A 13,608-nucleotide genomic window follows, 5' to 3' on the forward strand; every position below is an offset into this window, starting at 1 on the left:
TATAAATATATTAATTAGTCGAAAACGTGTGCTACATAAATATTTAGTGAGAAATAACAAATAAATCGTCATAAACTGAATAATATTTGATGAGTATTTTATTAATTTCCAAAAGTGCTTTAATTTTACTAAGTCATATTTTTTTTTTGTTCACACATTAAAATATTGTATACCTATCCCACACATACCATTTTATTTTTCTACTGCTAATTGAGTTTTTCACAAAAGGATTAATTAAGTTTTCATAATTGAAAAAATATATTGAATAAACAAATTTACCTACAGATTAATTAAATATGGAAAAAATTGATACGAGTATGTAAATTAATTGTGTGTCATAATTTCACTCAGCATATTTTGAACAATTAATAAAACAATTTTAAATCTTAAATTGAATGTTTATTTTTCTTTATTATATTTGTTCTAAAAAATAAGTGGTATATTACAAAATATTTTAAAGAAAATAAATTAAATCAATGTATAATATAAATGTATATAGAGGCTGTAACCAGGGGTCGACTGGGTATCGAGAGGCCCCCCGTTGGGGGGTCAAATAGACCTATTATTATTATATTTTAATTAATAAATATTTTTAGTTGATTGTGCTCAATTCATCCAAATTCGAATATTATAACAAAACTACTGACTATATTTCATTCTCATGACTTCAACGGTTTCGGCTAGGTCATTTTTCCCATATTTACACTTTTTTAACCCTTTTAATGCTCTTAGAGGTTGAATATTTAAAAACCCTTTCTTAACGGTTGTCTACATCAGTGCTTCTCAACCTGGAGGCCGGGGTTATATAACTGGGGAAGGTGAAATATTTATTTAATTTAAAACTCTTGAAACCGAATTTAATGAAAAAGAACTTACTAAATTTTGGTTCAGACAGCATTAAGAGTATCCTGTAATTTCAAAAGTGGCTTAACTTATATTAATACCTTTTGCATCGTCATATATTTTTGAAACTGCATTTTCACAACTTCAAATTATAAAAAACAAATATAGATTATGCATTTCATAACAGTTTTTAGAAACAAACTCGCGTATTTCAGTTTCAAATATCACAACTGACATAAATATGTAATGCGAAAATATGCAAACCCATCTGTCATATTAATTATTATAACATTATTATTATTATTATTATTAACCTAGCCTTTGTTTGAAACCAAATCAATATTATTACTGAATACTTTTGAATTGCTTTATAGTTATAACTAATTTTTTTTTGTTCATATATGTTTTAAGTTTTATACAATTATAAGATTACATTTCAAAAATATATTAAAATACATTTATTTTCTTTACATTTTAAAAATTTATTTGTGTGAAATAGTACATGTGAATTTAATATTTCATTAACAATAAATAATTAATGATTTTGATTGAAGGGGACCTTAATAGTTTTACATTAAATTTAAAGGGCCCTAAAACAAAAAAGGTCGAGAAGCACTGGTCTACATCATGAAACGAAACTACTGACAAAATTTCATACTCTTAGCTTCAACAGTTCCGGCTTTCGGTTTTTTATATTTTTACAATTTTCAACTCTTTTAACCCCTTTAAGGGTTGAAATTCAAAAAAATAAATTTTATAGACAATGTTTATTAGTTTTACAGAGTATGTATACATAACTTTAAAAAATTAGAACAAAAAAAAAACGTTTTTAATTTTTATCCCTTTTACCCTTTTTAATTACCTTAGATGTTGAATTTTCAAAAATTCTTTCTTAACGCACTCCTAAATCATAATAGCTATCTGTTTGCCTGATTTCAGCCCGATCTATTCAATGGTTTGAGTTGTGCGTTGATAATACAGTCAGTGAGCTAAATGTATTATATACAGATAACGTTAAAAAGTATTACTGGATATAATTTTATGTACTTATTAGATAAAATTAAATCTAGCTCAATTAATAATAAATTAATAACACATAATTACATAAATAATTAATAACAGTAATAATACATTACTATGGCTTTAAAATATTAACGGAATTCACCTCAACTCTAGTAGCTAGTTTTCATATAAAGAAAACATTTTTGTCAATGTGGAAAAATAAAAATTCAGAATGGTAATCTAAAAAGACAAAGGTCGTGATTTGTAGTTTTAATTTATAAAAATAAATTTTTTTAATTTAAGTTTAAAATTATACCTACTATTATATTATTATAAACAAATTTTTTTTCGCTTGTTCACAAATCATACGTAAACTGTTTTAAGGTTATTGTCATATTTAACCGTGTGTTAAATTAACAAAATGTGTTAATTGTGTGTATTTTTAAGCATTAAACTTACATGGATTTTGCGCTTTACTAAAAGATTATACATTATTACCATATTATATCTCTTACTATAGAAATTGTAAAACAGTGTTCAGAATATACCTTCAGTACTTCATTTCAATCTCAAACACTTTTCAAGTCTATGAAAAATGTTTTATAACTTATATATACTCCGCGAAATGGGAATGGTTAATCAACGTCTTAAACATTTTTAAATAATTTTCTTCTCAAAATCAATTGTAATACAAACTTTTAACTTCTAGTTTTTGCCTGAAAAATACAATTTAAAATATACTATTAAAATGTATGATCAATTACCACATAGTAGTTAAGATATTCAACAATATTTATTTTTATTTGTAACGTTAGTAATTAAATTAACAAGTAACAGCATAATATTTTATACAGCTTAATTATGACTAAGTTTTATGTTTTAAAGCTGAATTGGTATACATTTAAACTTTGTATTGATCAAACTACTTTTAATGTCTTCATAATTTATTTGTCTCAAAATGTCACTCCCAATGAAAAGTAAAGCTACCATATTAAACTTTTTTTCTGTCATTGATGTTCGGAGTCAGTTTTTGATCAACTTTAATTTAGAAAAAGATTTTCCTCACTGCTGTTAGTGAGCATAAGTGACAAGCCATTCATAAAGTTGTAATTGGTCCTAACCTCGATATAAGGAAAACAATATTTGACGATTTTTTTCAACGAGAAGCTGTTACATCCATATTTTTAATTATTTTATTATTAGGCATAGCCTTTTTTTTTTTTGTATTCGTGGGATAACCTGTTCCTGTTAATACAATTTAAAATAATGAATGCTGTGTGTTAAATGAATCAGTCTATATCTTTTGGTATTTATAGTTTAAATTTTTGTTTCTATAGTTTAATATACCTAGCTGTTATATATAATACCCAGAGGGAACTATACATTATCCAGTTTTTTTACATTATAAGTAATACCTTTGTTTAGTTCAATAAATAACAAATTTTTAAATTGCTTTATTAAACATCAACACTTAAATACTTAAACTTTAATATTTATAACAATAAAAGAGATGTATTGTTAATTATTATCAATAATTATTCATTCATTTGCATTAAAAAGTAATAAATAGGAATAAAAAAAATAATAATTTTAATAAAAAATGTTTATTATAGAGAAGTATTATAGTATGAATTAGTACTAAATATACAATAATACCTACAATATATACAATTAAGTACTTCGCCCTTGCTTTAACTGTTTGGAATTTTCGAAAATTGTCTTCACTAATATTTAATATGAAAATTGTATGACAATTTTCCAAATTTATACCATCTTGGTTTCCTCGTTATTGAACAATAATAACGGGTGTGGCGATGTGGGTGGGTGGGGTGATGTGATATCAGTTCCACTCAAAGTTCAGAAATATAAATTCATAGACTTTACTACAGTATAATTTACTACGTAATTTGTATGAATTTGTATAACAGCTTTGAAAATGTGCACTATCATTCTTCTGCAATTGATGCATTTTGAAAAATTCCGTCACCCCAATCTCATCCTCAAAGAAAATGTCAGGGTTTTCGATTTTTTTTGCAGCTGTATTTTTAGAGGGTTGCATTCAAATTTTAAATAAATAGATATATTTTTATTAATGAAATGAAACCTCAGTGTCATAAACGATAGTTAATTATCAATAATGGTACAACATTAACAAATCTTACTTTCACTGAACTCAACAATTTCTATGGGAAATTTAATTAATTATTATCATTATCTCTACATTATGATTATTATTTTTATTTTTTTTTATTGAATTTCCATATTAAATTATTGAATTTCAATTTTATTCTTATACTCTACTACTATAATTACTTTTTATAAAAAGTGTAATATTGTGTAAGGGCTGAAATCACATCACCCTAGCCCCACTCAATATTATTTTTCAACAACGGAAAAACCAAGATCGTACATATTTAAAAATTGTTATACAATTTTCATATTAAATATTGGAGTGGACAATTTTCGAAAATTCCAAATAGGTGGGGCCGGTATAATGTACGGTAATTATAAACCATACATTAGCATCATATAAAATAAAATATAAAGCAAATACTTGTGTTCCTATTATCTACTATAAACTTTACTTAAATCTATTTTTTATTTACTTATTCCTGTATTAGTTTATTGTTGATGCTTTTTTGAGAACCTAGTAAGAACTAATTAGGTTTTTATTTATGATCAAATAGTAATTAAAAATCGCACAATGTTGAGTACCTACATTCCGGTGAAGCGACACAAACTGGTTAAGTTCCCAATATAAAAAAAGTCTTTTTAACTGTGGATAATAATGCTAAATTACATTCCTCAATGGCACCAAATCTTGAAGAATTTCATTTCCTAAAATGAAAATCTAAACTTCAAATAAAATATTAAAGAAAAGGCCATTGGGAGTGACTACTGTAACATCATCTCCCCCAATTATGTCGCTGCATAGATGAGCAAAAAAAAATAATTTGAAAGGCTTCAATAAACTTCAAATATTGTAAAAAGTATAATAAAATATTTACTGAATATAATAAAATAGGTGTTATTTTAATTTTAAATCCAAAAGATATTTTTAACTATTTAAATAAAATATTTCAATTAACAGCTAAATAATATTAAAAAAAATAACATTTTAAAATAATAAATTCTATTAAATAATTTGAAAATAAATTGAAACTTGAATGAATTTAATTTGACATATTTTATCGTACCACTGTTGGATTTAATTGTTTCAGAAGAACAAAGCTCGTGTACGGGGGTATAATAAATTGTGATTTGATGTCTGACATAATAACTATAAACTACGACTTCCACTATGGTAATTGTTCTGATAGTTTATAGAATTAATTTAGATTGATTGCAAATTATTACTTATTATATATATATATATCACAAGCGGCCCAGAAATCATATAAGAATAAAAATACTAAATAATGATTAACTAAACACTTTGATATTTTCTTATAAAAAATGTATTTTAAGTATATCAATTTTTCATCGGTGTCGAATCTTAAATTATATTTACCATATTTTCTTTTTGAACTTTATTTAATTTACGAATTAATAAAGACTTAGTTTTATTTTGACTTTTGAGGTTGTAACGTGGTCAAGGTTGAATAGAAGATAAACGGGTAACATTAATGTCAATAAATTATTATATTTAAAAAAAATATTACAAAATATTAATCAAGATTAAAAATACTTTTTTTTCTGCCTCTGCACCATATATTTTGTATTGATCATAATCCTGATTATGAATAATGTAGGGTTATATTCATAATATATATCCGTTTTATGGTATAACATTTAATTTCTTTCTTTTTGTAAAAAGATTGTATAATTTTGTAATAAAAATTACCATCAGGTTCAGTAATATTTTATGACAAATATCTATTATGTTTACAGTCCATTATTTTCTATAACACGTCCCTTTTCCCGATTAATATTTTATAAATATCTCTCAGATAAAATAATAATTTCTGATACCTACTTGAATGTTAACAAGATGCATTTATGTACAACAATAATAAAATATCTTAAAAACACACATTTGACATAAGCATAATTTATTTAAGTAAATCACTATGTTGTTTAAATGTAATCAAACAAAATACCAACTATTTCCTTGTTAAAAAAATGTATAAACATATTTTATCACAGTTTTCAAAAATTAATAAATAATAAATAATCGTATTTGACTACAGTAAAAAAATTGTAATTGTAATTATACATAAAAAATATGGTGACGTAGAAAAAAAAAATAAAAGTATTGCAACAATTGCAGCTATATAAATATTCTTAAAATATCCCGCATAGTTTTACATACATAATTTGTTTTAATTATATTCGATTTTCAAAATTGTATTCGTCTACCAAAACTCTGTGTATATATCTCTCAATCTTTTAATAGAAATTTTTAATTAAAATTTTACCATTTACTATAACTGTGTTTGTAATTTGAATTATCATAAGGACTCCGGTTTATTGTTTGTCATTTGTTTTCTAAACCCCATTTACATTAGAACTCTGTATTAATATACTTTATTATTATTAAAATAACATGTTTTCAGTTTATTTGAGATAACAATAAGTATTTTACTGTAAGAAAAATGTAAATTTAATTTTTTTTTCGAATTTAAAGAAAATAAAAAGTACGTTTTATACAATGAATTACAAAACAATTTTTAATAATAAGCATATTTATTGTGTTTGTTATACTTTAAAATTAATGTATATTTTTTTATGAGCGATTATATAATCTATGTTCATATTTTATTGCCATATTCTTATTTATTAACTAATTTAAAGTCATAAATATCATTTATGCATTTTATTACAGTCAACAATGATTTTCTTTAAAAATTAATTTTCCTGTTTCTTCTACTGACAAAAATATAGATTATTTTTATTATTATTATGTCTCTAAAAAAAAAAAAAAAAAATCATATTCCAATAAGATTTTCAATCGTTATTATAAGGCTGTGAAACAAAGAACATTGTATAACTATAATATAATTTGTAAATCATTGATTGTTATTTCGTCGATCATTTGAAGAAGTATTTTAGTCATCATCAAATTGTTTAAATTCATAATTACTATTTTATTAAGCCTTAAATGAAATCGTAAAATTTCTCAAGTTGTTAATTTAAACAATAAACAAATATGAGTAAGGAAATAAGAATATATAGTATATATATTTAAATATTTATGAAAGTGAAAACGTCACATCAATTAAAATGTGTTAAAGTTATATTACATATACTTATTTATGCACATGTTTGTATTATACAACTGGAGACTGGCCAAATTTAAAGTTTTCTAGTTTGTTATAAAAAAAAAAATTATGAATATTTCAACGAATATAAAGGAAAACGTATTAAAAAATATTATAAACGATATAATAAATCACTTAACTAAACAACAGTGTAGAGTTTGATATATACTAATAATATTAATGGATTTGTGAATAAAAAAAAGTGGGAGTAGTAAACAGAAAAAATAATAACTTTAACAGTTTTCAATTTCTAGAACAGGAATACTAAAATCTACAAAGTTAGAAAATGTAAATTCATGGACAAATGTACACATACACATTGCATTTAAATTTAATAATTTTCAATTTCCTTTTATCTTTATTGAGCGATTGTTTATTAACATTAACGAAGTCAATGTTTACAAAAGAAATATGGCAAAAACATTGAATGATTTAACATATTAAGATTTTTAAAATAATTTTTGTACTTTACAACGAACGCAGGTGATATACTATAAATTCATTCTGCAAAGTTTATACAAAATCTTGAGTTATTTTGTTCTAGTTCAGCTTACTATTTTATTTTATTTTGTTTGTGTGTACATTACGTGTCACCTATTTTTTTTTTTTTTACAAATCATTGTAATTAAAAATTGTCAGTTTTTTATGTAATTCGTTGTTATAGCTGTCAATTATATTATTCTATTGTTGTGTTAGTGAATCGTAATATTTAACATCCTCTTACCCCCTATATAATAATAAAATAATTTAAGTATTTCATAATATACTATATAACTTACCCCATAATACACTATGCAGAAATTTGTTTTTAGTTCTAAGGATTATAGTTTACCGTAAAATAATCCGAGGACATTTAAATGTGTAAGGATAATAGATTTAATATCCGGTGATTTGATTTCGACTGAGATGAACATCGAAGTTTGTTGTAGGCTAATACATTTATGTTATCGTGTTACCTCTGCTTCACAAGTTAATTACTGGAATTTGTTAGATCCGTATACCAGAATATGCATAATATACACAACAATGTACGCCGGATACAAAATTAAGATATTACGTTTTGACTGCGATCGATGATCATACCAGGCACCCGGTTGTATTGAAATTAAGTCCAACAGTATAATCCTTTCAACCAAACAGTTTTAATTTGTAATATTGACAATATCATAATACTTGTATGCATAGTTAATGCTAATTATGTATTATTGTTATTACTATTCAGATGTAAAATTTATTATTGTTTTGAACGCTTGTAATAGATATAAAACTACATATGCTTATTATACCTGAGTGCTTTTACTGAAATTAAAAACAAACACCAATTAGTCAAATAGCTTGGACTATTCAAGATAATTATGATTTCATATAATATATTCTGTTATAAATTATATAATTTCTAGTGTAGAATATGAAATGATATTTTTTTTTTTTTTTGAGATCAAAAAGACAAAAAATCTGAGACAAAATAATGCTCCAGTAGATTAACGAAGATAATAAAAAAAGTATAAATATTGAAAAAAATTATGCACAAACTTTATCATAAGTCTTAAACTGCATTCACAAAAAAACATGATGGGTAATAATAATATATGTAGATAAACTCTGAAAAGTATGCAAATTTTTGCAAATAAAATAAGTTTTTTGATCATAAATTTAAGATGAACGGCATCTTTTACTACCTTATATTTTCCACCAACGAAATGAAAAATCAACATTAATATTTGTGGATAAATTTCTATGAAAATTATTAAATTTTAATATTTTAATATTACAATATTATTACAAATATAAATAATTTATTAAAAACAATTTGATTCCAATTTTTTTTATCGTTACTGGTTAGAAATATCTAAATATAAAATAAAATTAATAAAACTTAATTAAATAAATTTCCCACTTTAAATATTTTCTATATATATTGTTAGTTAGTTATCTACATATACATATTTATATTTATGATTTTACTTATAAATATATACAAACATTTTTCGCTTAGTAAATAATTGTTTGTTTAAATTTGTATGTGTACTGTTTGAATTGGTGTTAAATAAAATATTAACTAACAAAATATTATGTATTAAATATGTATAATTTTTTCGATATAGATAGTGTTTGTTTTGTTTTCACGTGTATTTTTTATGTATTTTGATTTATATAGATTTTGAATTTGAAGCTCGAGGCGACAGAAATGTTTTATAATAAATCGGTATTTTTATTCATGAAATTAATAATGACTTTATAGAGTATAAAATGAATGAAAATATTTTGGGCAACGATATTAGTTTGACAGGTGATTTTTCCAATGTCCTTCTTTATTAAAATATTTTAATCTGAAAATGTGTAAATAAACTTCACCCTTTTGACGTTGTGGCTAAATAGGATAAATCGTATGTTTATAAATACATAGCCATTGTTTAAAACCTGATCATCATCGGTTTTGTGATTTGGATGGGATAATCAACTCGAAAGAAGAAACCATCACCATTGATTAAAATAGTTCAAACATAAAATGGAACAAATGAACGAAATACATTTTAAAACGTTTTACACAAAAAGTAGGATGACTAAATATAAAGTTAAAACATTGATTTTACAATTCGGTTTCAATATGTTTCATTGGCAGATATCAAGAATTCTATATAATTTCCTCGTTAGAAAGAGAAGAAAATAACGATAAAAAAGTTTATCTAGAGTAACTTTTTACGCGACAGTTTTCTTAACAATTGTAATAAATGGATGATGAATTATAATTTTTTGAAAATAATTATTTTGATGACATACAATTTTCATATGTCTTCACCTTTTTTTAGAAAATGTCTATAGTAATTTTAGTTCTACAAGAAATCTTGAAAATGTAATAAAAAGTTCCTCATTCTTATACAGTTCTGATTAAAAAAAAATTAAGTTTAATAACAAAATAAAAAAAATCAAACACTCAATTTTGACAAAACTCTTTATAGTTATAAAGAAATTCGCTACAGTTAGGTAGTCATAAATAATTCATACAATTTTCAATTTTTTCACTTTATGTTTCATTATTGGGTATGAGATTTTTTATATAACTATATTTCTAAAAAAAAAGTGATTAGAAATTCTATTCTCAAAAATGATTTATAAACTTACATTCTTTTATTTCAAAAATATTATTTTTTAATTCAAAATCTATACATTTGTTTCTTTTATTCTTCTTTAATCATAAAAAATATGTACCTACACTAAATTAAGTCATCTACTGATTACCTTTATTTCTCATAACTGTATATAAATCTCACTCATATTAAGCTTACATTATTTGAGGACACAATGAAACATTTAAAATGAATTTATTTTTGTTCATGTTTTATATGTGTATTAGTTCCATCAACCAAGTTGGTAACTTAACCAATTCCGAACCTTTTGAAATCATTTATGTATACAGCTCATCGGAAATCGTTCCGACATCACGAATTACACTAGATGTGAGATTTTTTGGTATTTTCCTCTTCCAAAAACCACGAGTCACGGTGAATATTATATTCAAATTATTTTTACCTTTTCATTAATATTTTGTTATTCGTAACTTTTTTCTGCGGCAGGACTTATAATTTAGATTATTATAGCCAAAGCCATATTGTATGCAAGAATGGTTTAGCAGAATGGAAAATACATAACAGGTAAATTGATTTTGTTAAGTTGTAGCTTATATTGACACACTTTTTATACATGACTGAAATAATAGAATTCAATTTATTTGGTGGAGTGTGACGCGATAAGAAAATAATAATTCAGTGGGGGCTTTTTATATAATTAAATTATCAATATTTATTTAGTTATCAACACAGTTTTTCATTATTATAACATAACGCAAATAACAATTATAAATGAAAGAAACCCCTCCCTAACAAACCCCGTGCTTTACATTACGGGAATGTTCTATAAACATATCTGTAATGCCAGTGGTGGTATTTAAAGGTGATGTCATCAATTAACTATTATAAGGATCCTCGGAACCTATAAAATAGTTATTTTAGTATTACACGAGTGTATTCCAGTAAAAAAAAAGTCAGTAGAAGATGGAATAAACCTATTTATTATACACTAAGATTGAACCATAATATTTTATTATTGGCATATTAATATTATAGTGGTTATATTAATATTATAGTATATATATTATTGTGGTACATAATATTTTATTATTAATTTTAGGCACAGCGGGTTACCACTGTGCCTAAAATAATATAAATCAACAGAATCAGAACGTATGCATGCGTTTAGGGTTTACAGATCAATAAAAATATTTACTTTGTTTATTTTATTTCGATAGAATTGTTTGATGTTTTTAATGAAATTGGGAATAAATTAAAAAATAAATTATGGCTAAAACTCCGAATTGTAGTTTTCATTATAATAATAGTTACCAGATAGGCTCTAGGCCAGTGGTTTTTAACCGGGGTGACATGGACGCAGTGTAGGGGTGACACAAAATCTCCAAGGGAAAATGAAAAAAAAAATTAATTTTAATAAAATCATATTATTGCCACAACTTTTATGTAAATAGCATATCTTTAAGTTTTTGTTTTTATGTTATTTAGATCCGATAAATACGTGCAATATTTTAATTTGTGAAATCGTTGCACTATGGATTATCTTATTAATTTAACCGGGGTCGTTAGTTAGTTATTTTACAGTCGATAGATATATAGTATTATAGCTCTACAACTCTAGAATACGATATGAGATTCGGTCTTTCCACCATCAGCCTTCGACTTCCTCAACTTTGTAAAAACCATCTGGGCCCAATTTCTCATCAGATTTCATATAAATCATTATTACTTTTTCTCTTTTTTTTTAATAATTTGCAAATGTAAACTTTTAACTTTCAATGTTTATTGAACCTTGCAACTCAAATAAATTGTATGTGTAATTATTATTTTTCTGTGTACTGCATTTTTTTTTATTTTTTTGTTATTTCAAGAATTATACTAAAATAAATTGTTAAGATTTTTTATTATTTTGATATTAAGGTGACGCGGTGTTTTATTCTAGTGGCTATAGATGACATGAACGATAAAATTATGAGAATCACTGCTTTAGACTGTAAGTGCCTAGTTGGTATTTCACATATATCTATAAATTAAAATAATTGTAATGAAATTCGTAAAAATAAGAAATCATACTCATAATGACGATGTTCAATTTAATAAAGAAATATTAAACTTTTTTGAAAATATCCCCTGAGTTTTTTTTTTTTTTTTTATCACCTCCGCGGACAGAATCTACGTTTAATTTAGTATTTCATATACGAAATTCTCGGAACGACGTTGTTCGGTGGACATGACATTTCTCGGAACGATTTTATACACCGAAACGGTCGAGTTTCATGTGTCATGGAAAAATAAAATACAAGATAATGTTATCGAAAAATTGGACTCGCCTGTCGGACGCATTTATGTTGTTTAGTATATTTCTAAAAGTTACCGAACAGATCTACTAAAAGATGCACTGCGATGTGATCAACAGTGCGTAACGCAATTCGACCGGTTTATATCACCCCATTGTTGATCAGAGGGATGGATGGAAGAGACGGAGCGACTTGAGCTCGTAGAGAAGTTTGAGGGAAAAAGCGTTAACTCATTAATGGGTTACACAAAAATCATTGTGATGTTTGTGTGTAATGTCCGTCCACAGATGTATAAAACAGCTAGGTTGCCTATTATTTATTTTTTTTAAATTTGCCTTTATTAAAAAGTTTACAGCAATGCAATTACAAATTATTATTATACATTTGATTTTTTTACAAGTTAAATTAAAAAGCCAGAATAAAAATGGATGAAGTTGATAATGGATATAATTATGGGTGTGGAACGGGGCAAGTTAGTTACCTATTCACTGAGTGAGTCGATTCGTAATTTGGCAACCGTAGAGGGACATAACAAATCGTTACTGTTTAAGCCATTAATAATTTGTACATCATGTGTTATTATTTATTAATGTTACTTTTATTATTTGTTAATTTTAGAACATAATTTCAAGAACTAATACTTGGCTTTATAATAATATGATATATACTTGTATATTTAATGTACAATCAATATACCCTTTATTTGTTGTATTAATGCTTGCTGAATAGTTTCATCCTATCAGTTACGTGTTATGTTTGTCAGCGTTTTTTGTCATTAAAGAAATTTATCTAAATTATGTAAATCATAATTTAATAAATACGAAGTGAAGTAAATGGTGTTCTACGATTGGATATGTTTAATGTTGAAAATCAGTACCTAAGCCAAAACGTAAAAAAAAAAATTATAATTATTACGTTTTTTTCATAGTTTCATAGTAAGTAGAAAAACTAGTAAAGTTAAGTAGTATGTAAATAGTAAATTAGCTTTTTCGAATAAGTTATCCAATTTTAAATATCACTGAAAATGGTAACATTTTACCCAAAATCTTAACAATTTGTTAAATTACACAATTCTGTTAGATTGTTTAAAATTCGTTTGTTAAAAATGATTGGCTAAAA

Source organism: Sipha flava, unplaced genomic scaffold (assembly GCF_003268045.1).
Source record: "Sipha flava isolate LNK unplaced genomic scaffold, YSA_version1 101_pilon_pilon, whole genome shotgun sequence".
In the NCBI taxonomy this organism is placed as follows: domain Eukaryota; kingdom Metazoa; phylum Arthropoda; class Insecta; order Hemiptera; family Aphididae; genus Sipha; species Sipha flava.